Source organism: Dendronephthya gigantea, unplaced genomic scaffold (genome assembly GCF_004324835.1).
Source record: "Dendronephthya gigantea isolate DGI-Jeju-01 unplaced genomic scaffold, DenGig_1.0 000023F, whole genome shotgun sequence".
Taxonomy (NCBI): Eukaryota; Metazoa; Cnidaria; class Anthozoa; order Malacalcyonacea; family Nephtheidae; genus Dendronephthya; species Dendronephthya gigantea.
This window is the reverse complement of record NW_021163033.1, coordinates 2,076,904-2,090,114: the sequence shown is the minus strand read 5'-3', so window position 1 is coordinate 2,090,114 and position 13,211 is coordinate 2,076,904. Positions and strand designations below refer to the sequence as shown.

The 13,211-nt window shown below is 34.9% G+C and overlaps 2 long non-coding RNA genes across 2 annotated transcripts; both read right to left on the bottom strand.

Moving 5' to 3' along the window:
- Nucleotides 1-704: 704 nt before the first annotated feature.
- LOC114522612 lies at nucleotides 705-2,836 on the bottom strand. Its single transcript, XR_003686913.1, has 3 exons — nucleotides 2,762-2,836; nucleotides 1,418-2,447; nucleotides 705-1,292 (listed from the first exon to the last, which is right to left on the bottom strand). It is a non-coding gene; the product is annotated as an uncharacterized LOC114522612 (long non-coding RNA).
- Nucleotides 2,837-4,176: 1,340 nt separating this feature from the next.
- Nucleotides 4,177-5,601, bottom strand: LOC114522611. The gene is made up of 3 exons (XR_003686912.1): nucleotides 5,509-5,601; nucleotides 4,822-4,951; nucleotides 4,177-4,460 (listed from the first exon to the last, which is right to left on the bottom strand). It is a non-coding gene; the product is annotated as an uncharacterized LOC114522611 (long non-coding RNA).
- Nucleotides 5,602-13,211: the final 7,610 nt, after the last annotated feature.

Here is a 13,211-nt window from a genome sequence, read left to right as displayed (position 1 = left end):
AATATTTCTAACTTTAATCATCTGTTTGTAGGTACCACCTACACCGCGTGTATTTGTAATAACTTTTTAAATTTTGACAATTATTCAGTACATGACTAGTCAATTAAGCTTAGAGCAAATTTCTAAACCTAAAACGCCCGCTTCAGTTTGAAAAGTACTTTCAAAGAAGTATTTCATGCAAGTTTAGTGGAAATTAAGGTTACCACATATTTGTGCTTTCTAAAAGACCATCAAATTTGTACCGTTTCGCTAGATATTCTTTTTTAACTCAAGAACATAGTGATGTTTTTAAAATGTCTCTTACATAGTCATTAATAAAACCAAGTTCATATTCTTGCTAAGTTTCCCCCAACTATCGTTCTGGCTACGTCACTGCTTGTAGTATGTGTTGATTGCAGAGGAATTCTAAATTATGTCCTTTTGGGACCATGCATGTGCCACATTTGAAAATTTACATGATATCTTTTTAAGACTATTGGCTATTTAATGTTACCTTGTGTTCTATTACAATGGCTGGTTAATTGCATGTACCTTATAATAGTTAAGAACTGGTGGCATCAATAAACTCTGAAATGCATGGATATTTGATGAAATTGAAATCTGCTTTTAGATTCATAGCAATCATAAGATCAATTTAGATTCATAACTTTTAGATGCATGGCAATCATTGTGCTTTGGCGTTGTTACCAAAGATGTGGATGTGTTACAACATTTTTTTATCTCTTGATGCCAGTCTAGTGAAAAATTTTACTTTTTTGGAGGCTTTTAGTGCTGGAAAAGAAATAGAATAATAATATTTTGCCCTTTTGCATTGCTCGTTTGTAATCAATCACAACATCCTCGATATTTCTAAATCGCGAACCTCCTCAATATCAACTTCATCCTCTTCCAATCCATCCCAACACTTCACATTTAACATTTAGCAAATTGCAATGTCTTAAATACGTGCATGTACTTTCTGTTATGTATTTACTAAATAACGTTTATCGACGATTTTTGCACGAAAACTAAATACTACAATCATTATATTAGTTTTCTAGTAAACAATGTTTTTAATGTATGATTATTGAAATCCAAGCTTCATATTGGTGCAGTGGATATTATAACTCCCTCATCGCTTCATCACGTGCAGGTAGAGAAGCCATTAGATGTTTCACTCGGTTTTGTACAATCGATTCTTGCATGATCGGCTTGTTTTGGAATATCGTGGTGTGCATATCCATCGATAATTGGGCATAGAGTGCTATATGCTGGTTGTTGTTTCTTCCGATTGCTGGCATTTTGAATTATAGCTGTAAGTAAGTACACAAAACGGCCAGGGTTGGCGAAAACGATAGTATACAATATCAATATTGTATTATTACAGACAATATGAAAAAATGCAAAAATAGAATAAAAAAAACACATTATAACTTACCAATGCATACATCTAAATGTCTGTTTAAAACCATGCGATACCAAGGAACTCTCTCTCTCTCTATATATATATATATGGAAGGCTCGCTCCCGTTCAAAGTGTGAAGCCAAACATGGCGGATCATGAAGGCTGCTTGGGTACCGAACCAGACCTCCAGGAAGCGTATAATGCGCGAAACGCGCGTGGAAATTAAAAACATGAATTATAAAACTATGACAAAAAATAAGAAAGCTAACATTACGGCCTTACCTGGCAATGTTATTCTTTCTAGAGAGGTAACTTATGCCGTATATTTGTGTTTTGCGTGGAGGTCTGGTTCGTCACCCAAGCAGCCTTCATGATCCGCTATGTTTGGCTTCACATTTAGATTACGCAATGTACTAGAGCGAGCCTTTCATATATATAGAGTTCACTGTGCGAGACGGGTTTTGGCCATTGAACAAACACGACCGAGTACCGACCGGCAACCGACCGAAGACTTCCACTGTATATTGACTGAAAAACATTTATCATGGGTGCCAGTCTGTTTTATATTTCGATTGTATATCAAGGTCATTGTTTTTGCACTGCAAGCCCGCTTCACCATTATTGCAAGCAGGAATAATTCTCAACACGAGTAATTGCTTCCCACATTGGCGCAATTAATCTCTTTTCGTAGCTTACGCCACTAAATTTTAAATGTTCAACCATGTTTGTTAAGGCATCCGTGTACTTTTTGTCTTCGTTCGTCAACTTTCAATGTCACAGTTGTATATATCCTGTTGTTTTCATTTGTGATCTTATGTAGCCGTAAATTAGTGCTTTTTCGTGAAGCTTTCTGGCCATCTGTAATTAATTTTCTTGGCTACGATCCAAATGCGAAAAATAGCTGTAGAATTTCGTCATCGTTTCATATTTCTTTTTCTTTATCCGCCATATAGTAAGAAAATGATTTATGGAGTGCAGGATGGTTCCACAAAACACATTGAAATACGACGGGGCAGTCAATACGAGCACAAGTAAGTAAAATAAAATGCCGAGTGCTTGGGCCCTAAACAAAAGTAAGTTCGGTTTAAATAATGAAGCAATCAAGCTTGAACTGCACTCAACTACCTTAAACCCTCCTTCGCTGCCACGAAATTCTCAAAAGAAAAATCGTACACGAAAGAGGATTTTGATATTTAGCGTTCATCACCTAATAGCAACAAAATAAAGGGATAGTCGAGCGAAATTCGAAGAAAAGATGCGATTCGTTCTAAAAGGAATTAAAAAGGATGGCAACATAAGCAGGGTAAAGTTGTACATAGAAATTCGCTATTACGTTGTTATGTTACTATACAACGTGATTGGCGTTGAATACCATACCTGCCAGAGGTTGAAAGTTTCACTTTTCGTAACTGTCTTTGTTAGTTGTGAGTCGAGCATCTCTTCGTTTTAAAGTGTAAACCAAGTAATAATGTGGGTTTCACTTTTACTTCTTTTGAATGACAAAGGATTACCGGGAAAACTCCAACTGTTTTTGATCGATCCATCCAATTATAAAGAATTATTCAATGAACAACCAAATATGGATCAATATTATTGTTCAAAAATCAAAACATGAATGAGTTTGCGTAAAGATAACAAACAAAATCGCTATCGTCGACAGCACAACAGACAGGAATAATAAAAATTTAATAATATATAGAGTTTTAAAAGAGCCACTGAAATTTTAACCTGAAGACATAGATATCAAAAACAACATTTCAGGCTTAAAACACAAACTTCGTCGGAGTTTCAAGACTATGTTTCAAACATCGGATAGATAAATGAGTAGAAACATCTGTCAACGACACCCAAACGAGAAGTACGCTTAAGAATTGTAGGCGTTCTAAAAAAATTAAATTCAGCTTTAATGCAGAATTGTTCCCAACCGGAAAGCTCGCATTTTTAATGGCTTATTTTTATGTCGTTTTTCCTTGCGTTGCTGTTCCTAATGCACAAAACTGTGATATTGGTCGGAACTTAAATGTTGGCATTGGTTTCGAGAGAAATATCGAAAAATTGAGAATGAATGGGGATATGATAGAGAGGAAAGTTATTGACATGAAGTACTGCATGTGCAACTCATAACAAGCACAAGATGGGGCTCATGAGATAACACGCGTCCGCATTAGACCCTTAACCAAATAGGTATGCAACGCGCGAAGGTAAAGGCTGTAAAATAGTATCCTCAACTCGTCATCTCTGTGCCATATTATATTGTTGTTAAGGCAAGACGTGTTTTGGCCAATTATTGAATGCAATATTGCAGAATTGCTCGAAAGCGTTATTGTAGTGCACGAAAGGTGAAAGGTTTTATTGCACGAGATAAACCTTCAGTTTTAACAAATATTTAACGACTCTTGCTTTGCTTTAAATAAATTATTACTGGGCATTTTACTTTGTCTTGGATGTAAATATTGCCCACGCGACCACTTATGTGACCTTGCATGCAACGTTTCCAGTTTAATATATTCTCGTGATTAAAGCAATCGTATCTTAATTCTGTTGAAACAAAGCACGCTATCAGCATGTATCGCTTAATTTGTGGCAGTTTTCAAAAGTCTTTGTTGGCTTCCAAGAGCCTATCCACATACATCTCTTCGGGTGGTTTAATTCATTGTGTATACGCGTGCGTAAAATTACTCATTTTAGGATTTTATTTAATCCATAAACAGGGTTGGGGCTCGCTTTACCAAATCTTTTTATATTTTATAAACGTTTCATGAAAAGATCTATGGATACTTTACAATGTGATCTAATAAATAGGGGAGGTAAATAATTATTCTCAAAATTATGTGGAAATTTGTAATAAGTCAGCATCAATCGTGACGTTTGGGATGGTGAAGAATTAGGCTTTAAATTGCACTATATAATATGCAATAAAATTTTGTAGTTTTTATGTTAGTATTAATAATTATACAGTTCTGTTATGTTGTTTCGAGCGACGAACCCACTTCTTGGACAGGCGTCGCGTGTTCCTCAGGAGGTCTTCTTTCACTTTCACCTTCTTCTTGTATCCCAAACTTTGTTCTTCCTGTATCTAAACGACATATCTCAGCACAGAGAATATTTAAGAAATGGAAAACATTTTCCGTGTTTCTATACAGTTATATGATTATTTCGAGTTCTCCCAAACTCCCACAAGTGTTTTTATAATTGTATATAGAAACACAGGAAAAAATGTTGTCTATTTCTTTTAATATAACTATAACTGGATAAAACGATTTTGTACAAATATTATAATTCGATCCAATTCGATCCTAACCTAATGTTAACGAGCTAAAGTCTTTGTTTCCATTTCATTCGGCACATAAAAAGTTCAACGTCGGAAACGGGCCTTAGCCCTACTTTCATATTTCATATCTCTCTAATTGGAAAAAAAAATACAAATGATCCTTTACCTTGGTTTTCATCTCTTTGTGGCGATATATTAACCTCCTCTACAGGTGCAGGTTGAATCGTGTTGTCTTTTACAAAACATGGACATCGCCATGGACATGGTTTTAACCAACGCGGCATTTTGTTGAATATCTAGGCAAGAAGAAAATTATGTTTTTTACTTCTTTTACTGCCCCGGTGCTACCCAGTTTGATGGTAATATGCTATTGAGGTTGGCTACTTATCAGATTTTAGAAACATTGTATGATTTTGTTGTGCATCACTTCCCACTTATTTCAAAATAATTGTATTCTAAACATTATGGGCATTTCATTTTCTTCTGTTGAGCTTTTTAAGCTCATCTTTATGCTCTTTATATAAGACTTCCGATAAACCGGATGCATGAAAATCATGGAACGTAGGCGAAATAACATTCGCAAGGATTTGTTATATCTTGCTCTATTTTATTTACTGAAACCCTCATTATAGGTAAAGGAAACAGAACCTGATATTTTTGTCTTATAGGTCAAAGTACATACCCTTTTAGTGTTAACTGAAATTTTATCTAACAATCGAGGGGAATTTCGATGCTACGCATAGCAACTATATTTCATTCAAACAAAAATTTCTTACTTAATTTGCATGCTAATTTCGTGTTCAAAATTGTGTGTCATGTTTCTCTGAAAAATAAGGTAGGAAATGTTACGTACCCTCCGTTCACTGTATTGATTATCTACTGCTTTTTAACAGCTCGATACACGAGAAAGCCCATCGTCTGGAACGGACATAAGACATGTATTTGGTTGGGCTTTTCGTTTGTTATTGTTTTAAAAAAGCCATGGCATTATCAATGCGTAGTAACCATGGCCATAGCCATGGTAACCATTCCGACCGCCGACAACGCGATTTAATTTCCGATATTTTGCTAAGGAACTTATAGGTAGAAAACCTAAATTCCTCGAATAATCGCGGACGGCAGTATACTGAAGTTCTGTGTCGTGATCGTTTTTTTCAATTTTTTTAATATTACTAAGATCTCAATTAAAATATTCCCTGTATTCGCATATAGTATACCTACCTTATCCAGTATGCGATTGTCGTATTTGATTTGATATTAGGGAGCTTTAGCGGTGACTACGTGTACGACTTTGAGTACGACTTTGAGTACAAGAAGGTTGTCTTCTCCTGTTTTAGAAGCAATTTTTTCACGCAAAAAGCATTTTCCTTTGCCAACATATATACACGTCATGTGTTGCTTAGGGATCGCTATTTTGGAATTTGCTTGATCCTGCACCTGTAAACACTGCCCGAGATGACTGCCCGGGAAAATAACTTAATTTAGCCTATATACTTAATATTGAGGTCAAGTTCCAGCTTTAGTTATTAAAACAGACCCAAATGAAAGCTTGATTTTCAACAAGTAGCTACCATGTAGCTTCACAAATCTATAGGAAAACGTTCTAGCATATATACATGCGGTTAATCGCCCACCATCTGTAATGGGGAAATTCTGACCTTAAAGATCACACTACCGTATGAATTATCTAGTAAATTAAAAATAGTAATAGGCAAAACTGAACCCTAAAAGTATATTTAAGTCCTGTAAGCCTCTGTAGCATAATCTTTATTATTTGCACGCTATATTGCCTATGCTTTTTATCTCTGCTAAAAATAACTGCTACTTTTGTGACCAGAACGTTCTCGGTTTCTTTGCAGAGATTCTGTGGGAGCACTCTCGAAGATTTTGTGAATTGAGCACTTGAAAACATGGATTACTAATCTTAAGGAAGCCCTTGGAGAAAATATCGGTGAGTGAATGAAGCAAATGAATACCTTTTCTTATTCGGATGTTTTTGCATTTACATTTTTACTCAATTGACCTGCAAAATCACAAAACAGACAGATGATTATTTCATTTATGACCTGAATCGAGTCTCATCATTGACAAATCAGGCAGTGCTTAGAAAAGTCATGAGCGATTGAAGCAATTCAGTGCCCAGAGCAAATATGCACGGCACATGAGAAATGTTCTCAGAATCGTTGTGAGCAAACGAGTACTTGCTCTGAGTAAGTTATCATTGGATTTTTTTTCGAAATCCATATACTATGGAAATTTGCTACACCGATACTGTTTCCATATACTATATCCTTAGTATGGAAATGGGAATTAGTATGGATATTGTAAACTTCCATACTATTTCCAACTAGCATGCATATATACTATATCTAAATACTATATCCATAGTATGGAAATGGGAATTAGTATGGATATTATAAACTTCCATACTATTTCCATGCAACTAGCATCCATACTATTTCCATATACTGTATCCATTTCATGGAAATGGGAATTAGTATCATCCATACTATATCCATAACATGGATTTTAATCAATTCCTGAGTATTAGCAGAATTATTAAGTTACCCAGAGGCAATTCTGGGCGAATGAGCAGCTCACTTGTCCAAAATTGCCCCTGGGACGAGCAAGTGTTCGACGGCACTTAATGAAAACTGACTTAATTATAAGTAAAAGCTCATATTAGTTGTCAGCAAATGCGTTAGAGCTCTGAGCAGTTACGAGCTTATTATTAAGAGCCTGTTTACATGGAGCGAGTTATCCCGGCTAGGCGAGGTAAGAAGCGCATCACATCAAAGGCCTAACCTGATTAGTCTTTCATTATACCGCAGTCATTAATGAATACTTAATAAGTAAGGGCGCAGAGCAGTTGTATAAAGAGTTGATTGTTGCAACAGAATGCAATGCAATGTTTTCTGTTTGGTAATAAAATTCGGCATGTAAAAGAAGCTATTGCCGTTTAAAGTTTAATGACGCCCACTCCTATCATTTACTCTTTATCCCGCTCTTTTATAGCCAATTCAGAGCACCCACAATACTCTGTATCCCACTCCCATCACTTACGCTTTATCCCGCTCTTTTATAGCCAATTCAGAGCACCCACAATACTCTGTATCCCACTCTTATCACTTACTCTTTGTCACGCTCTTTTATAGCCAATTCAGAGCACCCACAATACTCTGTATCCCCACTCTCATCACTAACTCTTTATCACGCTCTTTTATAGCCAATTCCGAGCACCCACAATACTCTGTATCCCCACTCTCATCACTAACTCTTTATCACGCTCTTTTATAGCCAATTCAGAGCACCCACAATACTCTGTATCCTCACTCTCATCACTAACTCTTTATCCCGCTCTTTTATAGCCAATTCAGAGCACCCACAATACTCTGTATCCCACTCCCATCACTTACGCTTTATCCCGCTCTTTTATAGCCAATTCAGAGCACCCACAATACTTTGTATCCCACTCCTATCACTTACTCTTTGTCACGCTCTTTTATCGCCAATTCAGAGCACCCACAATACTCTGTATCCCACTCTTATCACTTACTCTTTGTCACGCTTTTTAGCCAATTCAGAGCACCACAATACTCTGTATCCCCACTCTCATCACTAACTCTTTATCACGCTCTTTTATAGCCAATTCAGAGCACCCACAATACTTTGTATCCCACTCCTATCACTTACTCTTTGTCACGCTCTTTTATCGCCAATTCAGAGCACCCACAATACTCTGTATCCCACTCTTATCACTTACTCTTTGTCACGCTCTTTTATAGCCAATTCAGAGCACCCACAATACTCTGTATCCCCACTCTCATCACTAACTCTTTATCACGCTCTTTTATAGCCAATTCAGAGCACCCACAATACTCTGTATCCCACTCCTATCACTTACTCTTTGTCACGCTCCTTGAAAAGCCAAAGGAAGTGTGGCATTAAAAAATCTTATATAGATAACCTATATGTACATATATTATACAATTAAAAAGGTTGAAACGGATCTAAAACTTTATTTAAAAGACTAAATTTTCGATCGCTAACTGCGACCTTCTTCAGAGTATATACAAGCCAGAATAAAACAGAACAGCCCTATTTAGCTGGTCATGTCCAATCAAGTGTCTCTAGCAAGTCATTAATCTATAGTCTTCTGACAAAAGGAATGTATATTCGTGGGAACTCTTTGTGTTCATTAACTGCTTCTTTGTTATTTAGCGAATGAAATTCTTCAAGGAACATGCGTTTGTTATAGTTAATTGTTCGCCCCTTTCTCTAAAATATCCACATCCTCTGAAGCGACAGCATGTCGTATAGACTTTGATATAAACCGATCAACATTGGCCTTTTATGACCTACAAAAACTTGTGGGAATCCTTCTAGCAATAAGAACCCGTGATAGAAACACACTCAGCTTCTAAGGAGGGTGCCTATGCAGGGTGCAAACAAGGAGTAATAAGCAATAAGCAAAGAGGAGAACAAGCGAATAAGCAAACAAAAACTGCTTGGCTTTAAATATTGAGTATCACAGTTATATCAAAAATTATTTATGAAGTATACACTGCATGCATGAGCTTGTAGTTATAACGATACATCAATAATTGAGTGATATAATGTCACTGAGACTTCGAACAAAAGTTTTCTGTTATTCTATCGATGACTAATTTACTTCATTTGTACTATTTATCAGTGCCCCTAAGCATATGCCCATGGATAACGGTGTATATTTGGGTACTCTATTTATATAAAGTTTTTACATTACATTACATTACATTACATTATAATAACATTTATCATTACACTTTTTTTCAAACCGTTGTTTCGCAACCGACTTTACTTTCAAATAATTTATTATTATTTAAGACTACAATAATAGTCAGCAAACGTACATTTACTATTTGATAATTTGATCTGGGGTATCACAGAGATATTGGGACAATCAAGGCACGGTTGGTGCGACCTGATGCCAGTTCTTCAACAATTGTTGGAGGTTGCTGTGTTTAAGACGATTCAAGTTGATAATCTGGTTCCTCGTCATAATCACACAGAAATCTACTTTTCAGTTTATTCCAAACTGCTCCCATTTTTTTCAAACTACAACAGAATCCTATCAAGAATTTCAATGAACTACTGAAACAATGAACCAGGAATAAATTTTCACAGGCTATATATAGACCTTTAATATTCTGAACTATTATTTATTAATTAGATGCATGCATGTTAATACATCTGTACAGTCACAACTGGTTACTGAATGTGTCTTCTTCAATGCATTCAAAAAAATTCATGCTGTCAATTTTGAGAATTATCGCAAGGAAATAAAAATAGCATGCAGTGGAATTCATTTTTAATGATAGGAATAAGAGGTGGTCGAACAGTGACTTAAATTTAGAGCCCTGATTGTAGCCAATTTAATCTGTGATCATGCGGTGACGAAATTGGTGCATGCATGTTTCCATTTTAACTATGCCGTGTCAACAAGTTAGCGTTAGCGAGTAATGGCGCTTGTGCATGACATGCGTTCTGTAAAATAGTTATTCTCTCAGGGTTCTAATCTATATCGAATAATGTATGTATTCTATTCAAAATACTTTCAAAATGGCAGGAATTATAAGATAATGCATGAGTTGTTAATAGATAAATAATGTTATCAATAAGGATTTTACATATAATGATGTTAAGCCAATTTTTTCCTTTCATAAATGAGTCAAAATTTTGCTACGTTGCAATTTTACTCGTGTCCCAATAAAACCCCTTTGGAGGAACTGTGAGACTTCTATTTATTACCCAGGCCCTAATAGATGACATAAAAAAGTTTATCTAAGAGGGATTTTTGTTTCTTATTCTATAGAAGGGTCTTTTCTTTGAACAAATTAAATGGATTAAATACTTCACCCATACTTTCATGCATTCTAGAGCATAAATTATAAGTTTGAGTTCCGTAAAATATCAACATTTTGATTAGTAATTGTCGCCATAAAACGCGTGTTATTTAACTATAAAGAAATAATAAAAATATATATTGGTTAAAGAACAATAAAAAAACTTACCGTTTAACTGTACTTATCGCACAGTTCTGGTGAGGCAAAACTTCTTAGTAAATTTGCATATTTGTTTGGCGAAAATTCCTTTATATAAATCCGATATTGAACCATGAACCATAGCTCGTTAAGTTATGATGTAAACGTTTATGAAAACACTCCAGATTTACTTAGTAAGCAAGAATCAGATGTAACTGGCATGAAATAGCTATATTTCACAACGGTATGTTTATATTGGCAAACTGTAATCGAACGATACACCTGTCATTATACACGGAGATTACAGCCTTTACCTTATTATTATATATCGTTGTATATATTATATACAGGTCTATATATAGCATATAGCATTGAGCGGTTTTATAAAAATTAAACTTATACTTTTTGGGGAGGACAGTTACAGAGACCAATTAGCGGATGCAATATAGCAAACCGCGAATGGCAAACGGCTGATTTTAAGTAACCTTTTAACAGTTTTTAAGCAGTTTTTTTGCACTTTCTCGGCTACAATTTGTCTCAATTACATTTATATTTGAACATAATGCACCAAATTCCTGGCTTCTAAGACCTTGCCTTGATTTGCCGAGGTTGCAAAAATTCCGTATTCAAATGAAATCTTATTATATCTTACCAATTTCGACTACAAGCTGGCTATAAAGCTAAGATAATCAAGTAATCATTTCTTTATACAGTACAGGGCAATTCCTTATACAGTACAGCTAGAGTTTGTAGTTGTAAATGTGGTTATAGTAGCATATAAATAAAGTTTTATATAGGTTAACATGGTTAGCTTTTTTACCGATTGAATATTCAAAAGAATATAAGGGGGTGCATAAATAAAATATTAGCAGCTAACAGTAGCTATATGTAGAAGATTTAACAAGGTAAACTAATTCGCATGTCCATTTGAGGTTTTTTGCAACTTTTCATGGATATTTTGTATGGTACTAAAGGTAAATGCGCGTTGATATTTTGAGAATTTGTTGCCTAGATATCAAGTTTCTGAAAGATGTTTTATGTCCGAATTAATTAATGTTATATAGATTAGCTATGTGATAGTCTGAAGGAATATAGTATAAAAGTATTTTGCCTGAATGAAGTATTAAGATTGCTAATTTATATAACAAGATCAGATTGGTTTGCATTTTGTTTTGCATGTATAAATTAGGGTTTTCAATAACACATAACGTCACCTGAAAGTTAGTTTGATCATTTTCCTGTGCATTCCTGAAATAACTGAAACCAAAATACTATGACCAGCTCTTATAGAATCTCAAAACACTTTCCCGTTTAAACCTAAATGTCGTTTGAAATCTTGATGGTGGCCAGTACTACGTCCAATGATTAAGTTTTCAGCGCAAATAATCTTGTGAAGTATTTCTTTCATTTCTTAATAAGAGTTGATATAAAACTTCGCTATTCTATGTCCGTATTATTGACTCTTTGAGACTGGTGTATAAAATGTTTTCTTTACTGCGTTCCCACGTCCCTGTAGGAGGTACATTCATCTTACAATGTCGATAGACAAAGACGTTTTTAAAAGTTACTGAAGCTATCGTGTTTTGATATAATCCACGACTCCTGTTGATTTTAATTTATATGTATTAATCCTTATGCATTAAACATATTTCAAAACGTTGAAAATATACGTAATAAGTCGTTTTAAATGAAAATATAGGCTGCATCAGGCTCGCTATAGGCCTTAAAATTAACTAGTCAATATATATAAATTATTCTTCTTAATTTGAATTATTAGTCGTTCTGTGTTTTATTTTAAATGTAAGTAACTGCTGATTATAATAACCCGTTGTGCTGTTAATAAGTGATGGACTTTATAGACGTTATACTTTGTTAAACTTTGAGGAATATTTGATACACATTCTTCATTTCATTTGGATGTTTATGGAAGCATTTTCTTATTAAAAATGAATTAGAATTAAAATCCAGTATCGCTATAAAAGTAATTTTACGTAGTTAAAATCATAGCATATTTAGAAGGTCGCTTTTCCGTTATGATCACTTCTATGACGGACTACAGACCAAAATAGCATGTCTTCACCATGACGTAGTATTCTCGCATAAAATTAGATTATAATATATGTGTGATATAACTAGCAATTTCATTGGCTAATGCGGGTGCATTGTGCGGCATGCTTGTTTGTATTTCTTGAAATTTTCCCGCCTCTTGTGGAAAGTAATTAACGTCCAAGACTTAACAAAATGAGTTAACATCTTGAACATGAAATACTAAAATGCAATAGTCTAGTTCTGAAAACCAAAGCGCTAATGCCAGCGAAGAAATATTTGCAAAAATTTCGGAAAGAGAGCTGAATTTTGAGCTGTAAAGTCGCTTGCTGAAAGCAAACCGAGCTGTCTTTGTTGCTAAGCAACATCTTAAGTAGCGTGTAGAGAGAATTTCACTATTGATCAACAATTAAATTTTGTCGTTGCCCTGTAATTTCTTCTTATATTCTAAACGAAATAAAAAAGCTCGCCTCGTGCTTTTTTTGTG